The sequence below is a fragment of the Lissotriton helveticus genome, chromosome 12 (genome assembly GCF_964261635.1).
Source record: "Lissotriton helveticus chromosome 12, aLisHel1.1, whole genome shotgun sequence".
Taxonomy (NCBI): domain Eukaryota; kingdom Metazoa; phylum Chordata; class Amphibia; order Caudata; family Salamandridae; genus Lissotriton; species Lissotriton helveticus.
This window is the reverse complement of record NC_136073.1, coordinates 434,698,424-434,712,239: the sequence shown is the minus strand read 5'-3', so window position 1 is coordinate 434,712,239 and position 13,816 is coordinate 434,698,424.

Sequence of the window (13,816 nt, the reverse complement as noted above, 5' to 3'; positions counted from 1 at the left end):
CTTTGGAGTTGGCTATCCTGTCAAGGGAAGGTCAGCCCCTCTCCTTTTGTCTAAGGTCTGGAAGGCACTTCACACCAAATCAAGGATCCATTCAGCACCTGGGTGACAGTGAACACTGGCAGAAAGGCACATTTAGCTCAGAGAGAAAATGACAACTGTGTGATTTTCAAAATAGTAATGTAAAATCCAACAAGACCTTTAAGTTGTATTTTATATTACTATTTAAATGAGTCCTTGAATCATTTTTCTAGCTGCTCCATAGCTGAAGTTAAGCATTACATGGTGTTAAAATATAACCCATTGCTTTCCTAGTTTGGAAAAGAACAAGGGGCCCCCTGCGAAAAGGATAGTACCCTGGCATGGAAATCTACTTTTTGGCAAAATGTATGCACCGGGCATAGTGCTAAATATCTCAGTGTGCAACAGCTGTAACAGAGAATGCTAAACAATCATAGACTTTATACTACAAATTTTGCAAAAATATATCTTGTTTTTATTTTTATTTCAATTTTTTCATCTTAATTAATTTCAAGTATAAAACAGACACATACTAACAATTAATGATTATAAAAAATGCATATTGAATCTTTCCTTATATATAAGTTACCATGGAAGTCTATTTGAGGTGTGGTCAAACCATAGCGTGCTAGTGGCTTCAACAATCAGACATAAGGATAATCACATATGAAGATAATCACAGATGTTTACAATGTGTATTATTCATTTACATAATCGCTTTAACAATAGGTGAATATCGCTCTTATTGTCTACATGCTATGTAAAACACTGGTTAATGTTACCCATTGCTTTCCTATCAGAGACAGCCTTGCCACAGCGAAAAACAACTTTAGAGGTTTTTCACTGCGAGAACATGTGAAACATAAAATATACATGTCCTAACTTTTAAATATCATGCACCCTTCCCTCGGTGTATTTATTGCCTTCATATGGGTGACATATACGTTTTGAAAAGGAAGGTTTAGACCTGGCAAAAGGGTTATTTTCAAAGGTTGAATTAGCATTTTTAAAACTTCACACCCAGTCTTCAGGAACCTTACTGGAGAAATGCGTTGCATTGTCAGATTAGTTGTGGCACAATATGGTTGCAGTCCACTAGTAACATTTCATACTTTGTACCTTATACTAGGGATGTATAGGTAAATGAAATATGCCAACAAGGAATGTAGCCAAATTCAACTTGTTTAAGGAGTCAGAGCAAATGCACTGGTGCCTGATTAGCAGAGCTCCAGTAAAACAAACAGCAACATCAGTATAGAAAATGGGGGGGTTATGCCAAAAGGAGGCATTTTCACATAATAGCCATACATGTGTTATGAATGAGAAATACAATGTAGCAGTATGGTTAATGCTAAAATAGTTGGACAACACCAACTGTCCTTTATAGCTGTATGGAAGTGAAGTGTGGGGCCTAACAGCAACAAAACAGTATATAGAATGAGACAACTATCTAAAAGAAACTCTAAACTTGCAGTTCTGCATGCACAGAAGTTGTCTGTTTGACGACTTCCTATGTTACCCATTACCCAAGCATGCATCTTTAACTGTTATGCTGCATCGAGGAAAGTTGACCAAATGCTCTCCAACACCAGGTGCTAAAAAATCAAGTAGCCAAACCCTGAAAAGCACCACTGGAATGGTATACGATATGCATACATTTTACTCTGGAGCAGCTATCTACAGAATCCGGAGACTGAATACAAAAAAAGGAGGGGGTACCATGGTGCTTGTAACAGGCTAACGGACACACTACTGGCCCAATTCACAAAGGTAAACTTGGACCAAAAGTCTACGTTTAGACCTGAATTCTAAGTTTAGACCTAAAGTCTAACTGTACGAGTAGTAAAGTTTGACTTTTGGTCTGATTTTAGACCAAAAGTCTAACATAGGCCAAAAGTCTAGTTCACTAGTAGTAAAATTAGACTTTTGGTCTAAGTTAGACTTTTGGTCTAAACGTAGACCTAAAGTCTAACTTCACAACTAGTAAAGTTAGATTGGTGGTCTAAACTTAGACCAAAAGTCTAACTTTACTACTAGCAAAGTTAGACTTTTGATCAGAGTTAGACTTTTGGTCTAAATGTAGATCAAAAGTCCAACTTTACTACTAGTAAGGTTAGACTTTAGGTCTAAACTTAGTCTTCAGGTCTAGATTCTGACTTTTGGTCTAAGTTTACATTTGTGAATCGGACCCCATGTAATAAAGTGTGAGACAGACCTAGGTCAACACAAAAAGCTCAAAAGCTACAGATGACGAGGAAGAAAATATAGTCTTGCTCAACACCTCAGTGTGGCGAAAAACCCAAAGCACAGACTATGGCTCACGAAATAGAATGAGTGACTACAGAAATTGAGACTGCCCACCATCAGAGATTGAACCACAAAGCCACAGTATAGAATTTGCCAACAATGGAGAAGAAGATAGTGAGAAGAGAAAAACCTTCTCTTATGGTGGTTTGCCTGTAGAATAAACTCAGAAAACCTACTCTGAACGTCCTGCAAGGAAAGGGAATTCTGTGCTTGTAAAACATAAGAACAAGCATTGGCAAAACCATTAGCTTTCCCATATGCGAGATCAAATTTGCTTTGCCAATTGTTTTTGTTCACATGTTACACAGCAGCAACACATAATGAACAGAGGGAGGGGGGTGAGGTTGTGAGAACATACCACAGACAGTAGGAGGGGTAGGGGGAAAGAAACACAGCAGTCGGAAGAGTGCAATGGAAAGCAAGATGAGGAAGCGAGCATTAACAGCAGGAGTAGGTTGGTTTGTGAAGGAGAGCGAGTGAAGATATATGCCCTCTATAAGAGTGCAAGTAAAAAGGTTAAAAAAGAGCACCTGGAGAAGCCTACAGGCAGAGGAAGGACACTGGCCGTAGAAAGGAAGCTGTACTTGGTCCAAGCTGTATGGAAGGGTCACACCAGAAGCCCCAGGAGGAAGTAGAGGCTCTGACCAATAAGAAGCAAGGAAATGAAAGTGAGGTCAGAGCCGTCCAATGGTAAGTATGGGTAAGACATGATTGGGCTCTAAGCCTGTTCTAAGCTATTCTTTTGGTTGTTTACAAGAGATTTCACAAGCACAAGGCAAGTACTGTGCAGGCGAAACCTAAAAAAACACATATCTTCCTAGAACACAGAAAAGAACATGTGGAATGAGCAACTTAAAATGACCATGCCTGTCATCAAAAAGATATTGTGCAGAATGGACTCTGTAAGGATGAGGAAATGAATGAGTAATATTTAATCTATTTTACATTAACTTTGAAAACATTTGCCATACATGCCATGTCCATAATGGACATTGCATTACATTGTAAATCCCAGGACGGAATACAATATCCAGTCTCCCCTTTAGTTCGCGCTATAGCACATGACAGTGACACAGTTTTCTATGCAATTTAGCGTTAATAATGGTCAATCCCCTTAATAAGGCCATGAGCCTTAGTCATCGTTACCCCTCAGTGGCAGAAAGTAAGCCAGGATAAATGCTGGTCCACGGCTCTGCACTATGTATTTTCACCCTCATCTTTTATTTATGAAAGGATGCACACCAAAATATGCTCACACAGGGTCTGATCAAACCATGCACGACTGATACAGAACAAGGTGTAAAGCAGGTAAGGTGTCAATTATGTCCCTTGCAGAGCCTCATGCATCGAATCTCAGGAACTTCCTGAAAAATGACTGTACTATTTTTGTGGAAGCCCTTGTATTTAGGAGTAGAACAGAAATTATACATTTTACGGAACGGGTCAGTTACAATTCACACCCCAGGCAGCCACAGAACAGACAGTCAGTCATCTGCTACATTACTTGCAGCTACCCTGTACAAACTAGGTATTGGGAGCTAAAGTTTTATTGGTGTATACAATGTGATCTCAATTCTCTGGATGCACTTGCACTCTCTGCCCACTCACCACACAACACCCAGGTGCTGCTGCTTGTGAGTACACGACCTTCCTGTTGTTGGGGTTAGTTTTAAGGACTAGAAGAAGGAGCACAGAGGGAAACACAAGAACTAGGACGCCCTCCACTCATTAAGTCACAACAATAATGATGTCCTAGTGCTCAAGGCAGAAACAATATTGTCAAGAAATCTGTGGCATCACAAGTTGCACCAAAATTACAACATAGCTCCCCTCTTGCAATGAATTTGGGGTAGGGGATGCCTCAGTCTGCTGCCACTATTAAAATAACCCAACTCTGATAGACTTAACAAACATTTACAAAGCCCACATTCACCTAGTGTAACATAGAAAAAAGGTGAGAAAGCGAGATGGCACCTCACGGGCGCAGCACCAATGGGACCCCTGGCTGGTACTCACCAGGATGGCCCTGTTATCATCATTGGTACCATCAAGCTATAACGGAAACGTGTCCTAAACCCAAAGAAAATATCGTGCGTGATGCAGTGAACAAAAATTATATGTGACTCAACTTACAACATTTAACACATAACACATATTCTATTCTGCAACTAGGACTAGTTCCTTTAATTTTGTTCCTATTTATTGCATGCAAAACATATATAGAATTAAAAAAGGAGGTTGTGAATACTACCAATCGATTCACAACCTACTCACAGCCGACATGTTTCATTGCCTTGGTTTGTATCAGGCAATTTCCTCAGGACATATACCTTTCAATGCCACTGCAAAGGACACTGGGCTTTGCGCACCTTCAATAATCCTAGCCTCTCATACCAGCCGAGAGGAATTTGAACAGGATCACAGCTCCCAATGGTAAGCTTTGTTAATTCTCCCTCCGTTCTTGTTACGGTAGTGAGGAGAAATCCGGCGCTCAATCAGCCCTGGAATCAGCCCTGGGGGTTAGTTTTAAATCTGTGATGCACCAATGAGAATCGCGAATGTGCGACTACTACTCCTGGTGTTTACCCTGACGTATCTATTGAGCTATTCCTCCCATCAAAGTCAGAATAACTAAATTAATTTACTTATCGGGCAAAATGTCAGAGCCTTTCCACAGTAGACACCCTGTGAACCTCAAAACCTCTTTTACCTAAGGATGTTCGTCTGCCGCTTGATAATTTTAAATTTAAACTTTGTGGTCTTAAGTGTCGTGATATACTTGTCAAAGATTTTTTTGGAAAGAAGACAAGTAACAGGAACGAAATGTCACTTAAAAGATGTATATAGGAGAATGACTCCCCAAAACAAAGCACCTTTAGTGGGAGATGTCTTTCGAAAATTGTATGTTTTGTGCCAGGGTTCTCCCACAGCGGATCTGGTATACTGCACAAATTAAACAATGTGTAAAGTTCCACAATTTCAAAAAACATCAAGGGAAAAGTTGAAGATTTTGCCCAAGCCGTGGGAAAAAGAGTTTGATGAACGTCAGATCCCCAAAATCCGTGTGATATCATTTCTTTCAACTTTGGTTCACACAGGTCTACCTGTGACGGGACAGCTTGCACACACCTCCGATTTGGAAGGGCATCAAAGGAAGTATAAGATTTTTTCAGGTTCCTCATTTTTATTTGATCATAAGCGTATCAAATTAGGCTGCCAAATATATGGAAAAAAACATTCTGTGCTAAATTTGGGTGGAGATTTTATGCGGGAGAGGCAACCACCGAGTATCATTTCCAGGTCTGGTCTACAAACAGCGTTAGCTATTTCACAAGCCTCATGCATTCAAAAATATTCATAACTAAAATACACATATGAAGTTATAAAATGGCTTTGTCACAGCCTTTTTCATCCATTGTTTAGTTAAATTGTAATTCACAATTTGCATTTGCCCACCACAGAAGATAGACTGGGCCATGCCTTAACCCACTTCAGCCTTTGGCTCTCTGACACTGTAAGAGGCAGCATTTGACTCTAACTACATGTGCATATCTGCTAAAAAAGTATTGCACTGGGCTGGTGGGTAATTCTCTTCTTAAATTTCTTATTTTTAAATTAGCTTTTTTTGGTTTAGCAATTTTTTATGATGCCCCTGCAGACCTCACAGACATTTGTACTATTTTTAAAATTTTTAAAACTTGAATTTTGAATGCATTAGCTTGATAAATAAATAAAGAAATAAATAATAAGCATTTTATGCTTGCCAAAACCAGACCTATTGGATTAGTCAATGTGTGTTTAGGAAGTAATTGTACTAAAACACACTCATTTATTTGAAACATCGCCCAAGTATTCATCAGTTGATCAGAATAGTTGTAACAAACACAGCTGCCCCTTGTCCACAAAAGGTACACTAGGATATGAAAGGCACTCCAACACTGCATTAAATCCAGATTGGTTGTGAGGGTAATGTTGCCAAATGTCTAGTAACAGGAAACATCCTTTACACCGCAGTCAATACCAAGATGTGCCTTTACTCTCCTGTCACTACCCGACTACAACGTTACCACTCATTCCTTTACCACGCAAGTTGTTGCAACGACTTGTTTTAGGGAATGCATTGTTGGACTGGTGTTTTTTTTTTTAAGTCCAACACCTTCCCTACTGATAAACAGACCGGAGTTGGAATAGTAATGTATACTATTCCAAAGTTGAATGCACTCCCTAAGGAAAGTTGTTGTGACGACTTGCATGGTAAAGGAATGCGTGGTAATGTTGCAGTCTTGGTACTGACTGCAGAGTAAAGACATGCATGGTAAATTCATGCGTGGTGCCTTCATACATCCCAAGTAACATTACATTTACTGCACCATGAAGACATTTTTCCTTTTGGCTGCCATTTTGTATGTAGTAAACAGAAAGTTTAATTCTGCGAAAAAACAATTAAGCTTTACTACATAAACTTTACATCTGAACCTCCATTGCTGTTTTGTAACATTTCCTACACGCTTAAAATAAATGTTGTCATTAGACGAATGTGACATATAAGTAGACAGATATCTGGTGCATATTGTATCATCTTTGTTGTAATGCTTTAGCGTTTGGAACCTTTGCTTGGTGACGACCTATAAGGTCGGTACTGGGGACATGACAATATGCGTTTACCCTGAGCTCTCTCACCACAACACTACTGGCATTTTTTTCTATAGTATTACCGGACTATTGCCAAGAGGCATGCAGGTGCTGCTATGCCCTGCCCTGGTTGCCCAATTCCCATATAAATTATAGCAGAAGCACAAGAAAATGATGCCCTGTGTTTTAATAGAAGTATGTGGTGATCCTTGTGTGTTGGTTCATTACCTGCTTCCTTTCCAGCCCTGAATGTATGATATTTGCCGTTTAGCACTGCACTGTCAGGATAACAAGTATTTCTTCAGGTTCTGCATTAATATTAACAGTAATGGTGTTTTGCTGACATGTGCAACATAGAAACCTTACTTTTATTGCCCTCGTGATGCTTGACGATTGCCTAGTTGGCAAAGTAATTATTGGTTCATTTGTTTTGGTCTTTGGGTTATGTATATATATATACTTTATAGGTAACTAGCACTGTCTGTTATCTGTATATACCATGCCCACTGTAAAGGCCAATGAGAATGTTCAGCAAACGAAGTGATGATCAAAACGTCCAGTAGTCACCTGAGCACGAGTTTTGAGTTTCTAGAACAATCTCTCCACCCGTGGAGAGAAGGACTTCAAACTGACTTCTTTCAAACAGCTGTTTTTGTGCTGACGGACATGTCACCGAAATCCCTGCTAAGTTTAGAATTAGTGACATGATGCAAGGGGCGTGTGAGGGCTCGGAAGAGGCGGGCTCAGCCCCGACCATGGCGGCTCTGTAGTTAAGGGAGGGTCCGTTTCATGCTCTGTGGTGCTTCCCCTGCGCCCTCCTTCCTCAAGCATCAGAAGGTGAAGGCCTGTCACATCAGTGACACACGCTTTGCCTTCAATCTGGGAACATGAAAGGTGCAGATGCAGGCTGTTCTGGATAAGACAAGGCAGATGGAAACCTGAGTGTGTGAGTGACGGCCATGTCGAGACATATTATTTCGGAAGGCCCTTTTACTTTGACATGCAAGAGCCATCTGAAGGTCGTTGTTATTTCACAAGGCACCAGAGCTGCGTTTAACCACTAATTACAACTAAACCTGCTGTTCACTATTGTTGCGAATTATATTTTTGTTTTTTGACAATTTTAAACCGTTTTCTCTACTAAAATGAAGCAGAGGCGGGGCTGCACTATGTTAGCAGATGAGTCATAAAAATCCACAGTTTAGTCGAATTAGCGTTTACACGAACTTTGTTAGGTAGTGAGTGAATTCACAAATTTTATGCAAAAAGAAGGGGGAAGGTTTGCACAATTAATGGAAAAACGCGAGTCAAAATAAACATCCAGACTCAAAACATATACTTAGACACTAGTGAGAATAGAAAAAAAATAGCACAAAGCCCAGGTTATATTTTCAACCTACTGTTAGTTATTGAAATTTGCTTATGTTGCCTGGACATATATTAGTATCAGACAGTGTCCCTGTTTATAAATTCTGCAGATGGAATGAACTTATTATATGTAAGTAAAAAGTTAGACAAACATTGATAAGGTCAGTTGTTGACATGTGTCTAATGACCAGTTTACCCTCAAGCTTTATAAACACCCACAGAATAGGCACACCTGGACAGCAGCAGTGCAGAGGGAGACAAGTCAAGGCCTCCAAGTGGGTCATGGAGGAAGAGGAGGCACAGAGGACTGTTCTGATAAAGCTAGTCCACACATACCACCCTGCATTTCATATTGTTTTGCTTTTTTTAATAAAAAATTGCATGTCTTTTATTTTTCCTTTGTTGGCTGGCAAACATTTTAAACAAATACGACCTGCTTTGTTTTACTTACAGTTATAGTTCGATGTACATATCTGTTTTTTATCGGGCTCGTTATTTATCTAGAGCTGTCCGACTCACTACATTTCTGCAATGTGATTGATGTATTTTATTTTGTTGATGTCTTTTATAGTTTTAATTCGTCAAAACCGATGAAAGATTATATAATGATTATGACGAGAAGGCTAATCTTGGTAACACCACACCACACACCCACCTTCTTATCCACAAACAAATCTGCAGTGAGTATTGGACAAAATGAGCTATCTTTCTGAAAAGAGGTAGTAATAAGCCCCCCAAAATTCAATCTCACTGTGAATGAACACAGTGGTGGCGGCGAAGAATTGCCCCACCGCTTTTTTAGCAGTGTAAATAAAGAAAACATACAATGGTAATAACGCAATGTAATTATCATTTTATTGTTTCCAGCTGCTTTGCGGGCGGGTGGGCAGGCGGTGCTGCTCTGCTCTCAGAGCAGTGCAGCGAGGAGTGGTTTGCCCACTCCAAGTGCTTATGAATGCTTGGCAGGCCAAACAGTCATGCACAGAGATCAGACCAAGCCTAGGAAGCAGCAATCGAGCCTAAAGCTCCCTCGCACCGTACTGGTCACAGCCACCAGATAAACTAAACTACGAGTCCACAGGGCTGGGCCCCAGATGGCTCACAACTGTCGTACATGATCAGACACAAATCTGGCTTACCAGGTTATGAATTAGCAATGTCATAGCACCTTATACAAGAAATATTTCAAAACGAGAGGTACAGCATTAAAAGCAGCCCTGGAACCCCGAACATTCTGGGTAGCGAAAACCTCCCATGGGAGGGGCCACAGTGCAAGGGTCAAACCCAAATTTGAAAACAAGACCTGAGGCAATTGCTGGCACTTAAGAACCGTATTTTAACAACTTTTTTATTCTACAAGGAAATGTGTTTTCTTTTTAATTTGTATTGCAATGGTTTTAGTTAACTTATGCAAATAAACCTATTCATTCATTTATTCAGTCATGCATACTTTGCATGTTCTCCACACAGGCTGCTTTACAGCCATGTGGAGAACATGCCCAGGCTCCCAGTCCCCGTCTGAGTGCTGAACTTCGGCTTTTAGACCAATCAGACCGCTACATTGCAGCGTTGTGATTGGTCATGGGAGCCTGAGTGTGCTTCTGTGTTCCTGACCCTGTTCCTAGCCGAGTCCGACAGAGGAGAGATGGAGCAGATATGCAGAATAAGGCTGTGTAAGTGGGGAGAGAATGTGACCTAACGGGCTGGGGCGGTCGCTCTCAAATCTGGAGAGCCGGGTTCGAGTCTCGGCAAAGATGCTCAACATCCTGTGATTCTTGGGAAATCACTTAATCTCCCTGTGCCTAACAAAAATGAATGTATCCTTGTGTAACGTAAATGGTGCTCATGTAAAGTCCTCTGATCCCCCTGATCGTGAAGGAACTCTCCAACCCCATCTCCAACGCCAACGACATCCCACCATCGCAAGCCCTGTGCGACTCCCTCGCCATCTTCTTTCATCGGAAGATCACCAACATCCATGACAGCTTCAGACCCCGGACGACCCCTGCCAACCACACCGCACCGAACTCCCCGCACTCCACCGCCCATGACACCCTGACAACCAACGTGAGCATCTAGGACACAATCAAGACCATGGGAACAATCCACTCTGGTTTCCCATCCGACCCTCTGCCGCACCACATCTTCAACAAAGCCAGCAATTCCATCGCACCCCACCTGCACAAAATCATTAACCTCTCCTTCGAGACCGCCACCTTCCCTGAGAACTGGAAGCACGAAGAGATCAACGCCCTACTGAAGAAACCCAAGGCGGATCCGAGCGACCTCAAGAACTTCCATCCCATCTCCCTGCTTCCGTTCCCAGCAAAGGTCATCGAGAAGATAGTAAACACCCAGCTCACCCGTCAACTCGAAAACAACAACATCCTGGACCTGTCCCAATCAGGTTTCCGCAGCAACCACAGCACCAAGACCGCCCTCATCGCCGCCAGAGACGACATCAGGATCCTACTAGACAACGGCGAGACGGCGGCCCTCATCCTCCTGGTCCTATCCGCCGCCTTCGACAATGTCTGCCATCACACACTACGCACACGCCTCCACGACGCAGGGATCCGAGACAAGGCCCTGGACTGGACCACCTCCTTCCTCTCCGGCAGAACTCAGAGAGTCCACCTCCCCCGTTCCGATCTGATGCCTCCGTGAGCATCTGCGGCGTCCCTTACGGATCTTCCCTCAGCCCGACGCTGTTCAACGTCTACATGGCTCCACTACCAAGCATCGCCCGACAGCACGACCTCAACATAATCTCCTACGCCGATGACACTCAGCTGATCCTCTCACTCACCTAGGACCCCCACACCGCCAAATCCAACCTCCACCAGGGAATGAAGGCCGTCGCAGACTGGATGGAGGACAGCCGCCTCAAACTGAACACAGACAAGATGGAAATCCTCATCCTCGGGTCCAACCCCTCCGCATGGGACGACTCTTGGTGGCCCACGTCACTGGGGTCCCCCCTAACCCCCACCGACCACGCATGCAACCTGGGAGTCATCCTCGACCCGAAACTCTCCATGACCAAACAAGTCAACGCGGTCTCCTCCACCTGTTTCAACACCCTCCGCATGCTCCGCAAGATCTACAGATGGATCCCGACAAACACGAGGAAAACAGTCACCCAGGCCCTAGTCAGCAGCAGACTCGACTACGGAAACGCACTCTACGCCGGAGCCTCGTCCAAGCTCATCAGCAAACTACAGAGAATCCAGAACGCCTCTGCACGCCTGATCCTCAACGTCCCGTGCCACAACCACATCACCCCCCACCTGAGGAACCTGCACTGGCTCTCCGTCGACAAAAGAATCTCCTTCAAGCTCCTGATCCACGCACACAACGCACTCCACAAAACCGGCCCAGCCTATCTCAACCCTCGACTCTCCTTCTACGTACCCAACAGGAAACTCCGCTCCGCCGACCACGCCCTGGCCACGGTCCCATGCATCTGGAGAACTACTACCGGAGGCAGATCCTTCTACCATCGCGCCGCCAGGACCTAAAACACCCTCCCCCTCTATCTGCTACAAACCGAAGACCTGCTGACCTTCAGGAGACAACTCAAGACCTGGCTCTTCGACCAATAGCAGCAGCCCCCCCCCTGCCCCCCCCCAGCGCCTTGGAACCCTCACGGGTATGTAGTGCACTTTACAAGTTATATGATTGATTGATTGATTGATCCCTTTGGGCCAAGTTTGCGCTATATAAAACTCCCTCCAAAAAAGTTTTTTAAAAATATATATTTTTATACTCCCCTACCACGCCCCCCAAAGTCCCCACCCCTCCGCCACCCCCGATCTGTGCCTGCCACCACTGAATGAACATGAATTGAACCTTTGGTCTTATGCTCCCTGTTCAACACACATTTGTTCTCTAGGTAAGGTTTGTGTTCTACAAATAACAGTGCATACATGCATGACTGGCTTCTCTCTAAGAGTTTGTTACTAGATGGTCCTCACAGTGTTCAGTCACGGGGAACAGGCGTTACTTCTGTTATGTTTCTATTCATCAACTTTTTAAACTTACCTCTGACTATTAAAGCTTGGCAGTTACCTTATTCAAATTACCTGCCGGGCCAGTCAATCCTAGTGAACAGCGAAAGACAATAATAGAGTCATGAAGCCTTTAATTCTGAAAGGATGGGAGGTTATTAGCACTTAAAAACACAATTCCAAGGAGAGTTTCTGGTAATTTTTTAGCAAAACGTTTCTTTCATGTGTTTCCTGCTAGAGTCTCGCAAAGTGTTTGTGCCGTGAACACTCATTTTAGCAGCCTCGGAAATAAAAATATGTAAAAAAATCAACTTGGAAGATTTAAAGGCTGAGCTGGGCCTTTTGAGATTCAACCCTCTAACTTCTGATCTTTCCAGAGTGTGCATTAACCCTGTGAACTATCTGTATTGCAAAGTGTGTGCACGCGAACCACAGCAGGGTCCAGATTTACGCTTCCCCCCTCATTTATCATTCCTGGCTTCCATCTCCTCAATGCTGATCCCAGTCATTACTCTCCGGTGCAGCTCAGTAGACTTGATCTTGTTTGTGTCTGTTCACCAGCTTCTTTCATCTCAAAGCAGTGTGGATGAAATATGGCTCTCTTGTCAGTAAGTAAGGCAGATCTGATGACAGTAACTTTTTTTTCAATACAGTAGAAAATGATACCAACAAATGACAAAACTGGCTGTGTGTGTAACCTACAACCAGCAGGGTTAAGGAGGGAAGGTGGATTATCTACATTTCGGACTCCATTGTGGCTAATCAAGGGAAATGTTCATACACTTTATAATATAAATGTACAAGTTCCCATATTTTGATGGGTTGCTTTATGTTTTTATCTTTGTGTTGCCTTATTTTAAAACATTAATTTTTAAATGGGGTATTGTTCTGCTCATCTGCAATCAATCTTTTAATGGCTGTGCGCTTTGTGGGTGTGGTGGCTGGTTTGGGCTTGTATTATTTATTACCTTCTGCAAAAAAAGTACTGCCCTGGGATTCTTTGTCCTGTTTGGATACTCATAATGTACTATAATTTAACAGACTTTTAGTTTAAATAAACTTAAACCTAAGAACCGTAGGTTTTGGTGCACTATCCACTTTAGAGTCATTTTTTGGATTGGACATTTACAAAGAAGGACAATGGATGAAGATTGCCCTGTTCCAAGGGTGGTTGCTTGATGTGTGAAGTCCTTTAAAGCAAGATGTTTGAAGGAGGTGACTCTTTAGGTTAATGCACCTGCTGTAGAAATATGGGTACAGCTTGCATATGAAGGTTTGGTTTCCGGGACTGTTGACTCAGCTTTTCACCATTCTGTTGTCAAATAAGAAGCACTACTTGATACAGGTATCACCCATTACCTAGGGCCAGATTGCCAACTGCTGGGTGAGTTCCAAAACCTGAATAACCTGAAAAATGTCTGAGTTGTGAGATAATTATCGTTCCCCCCTACAGATTTGTTCAGGTTATGCCCGATGAAAGG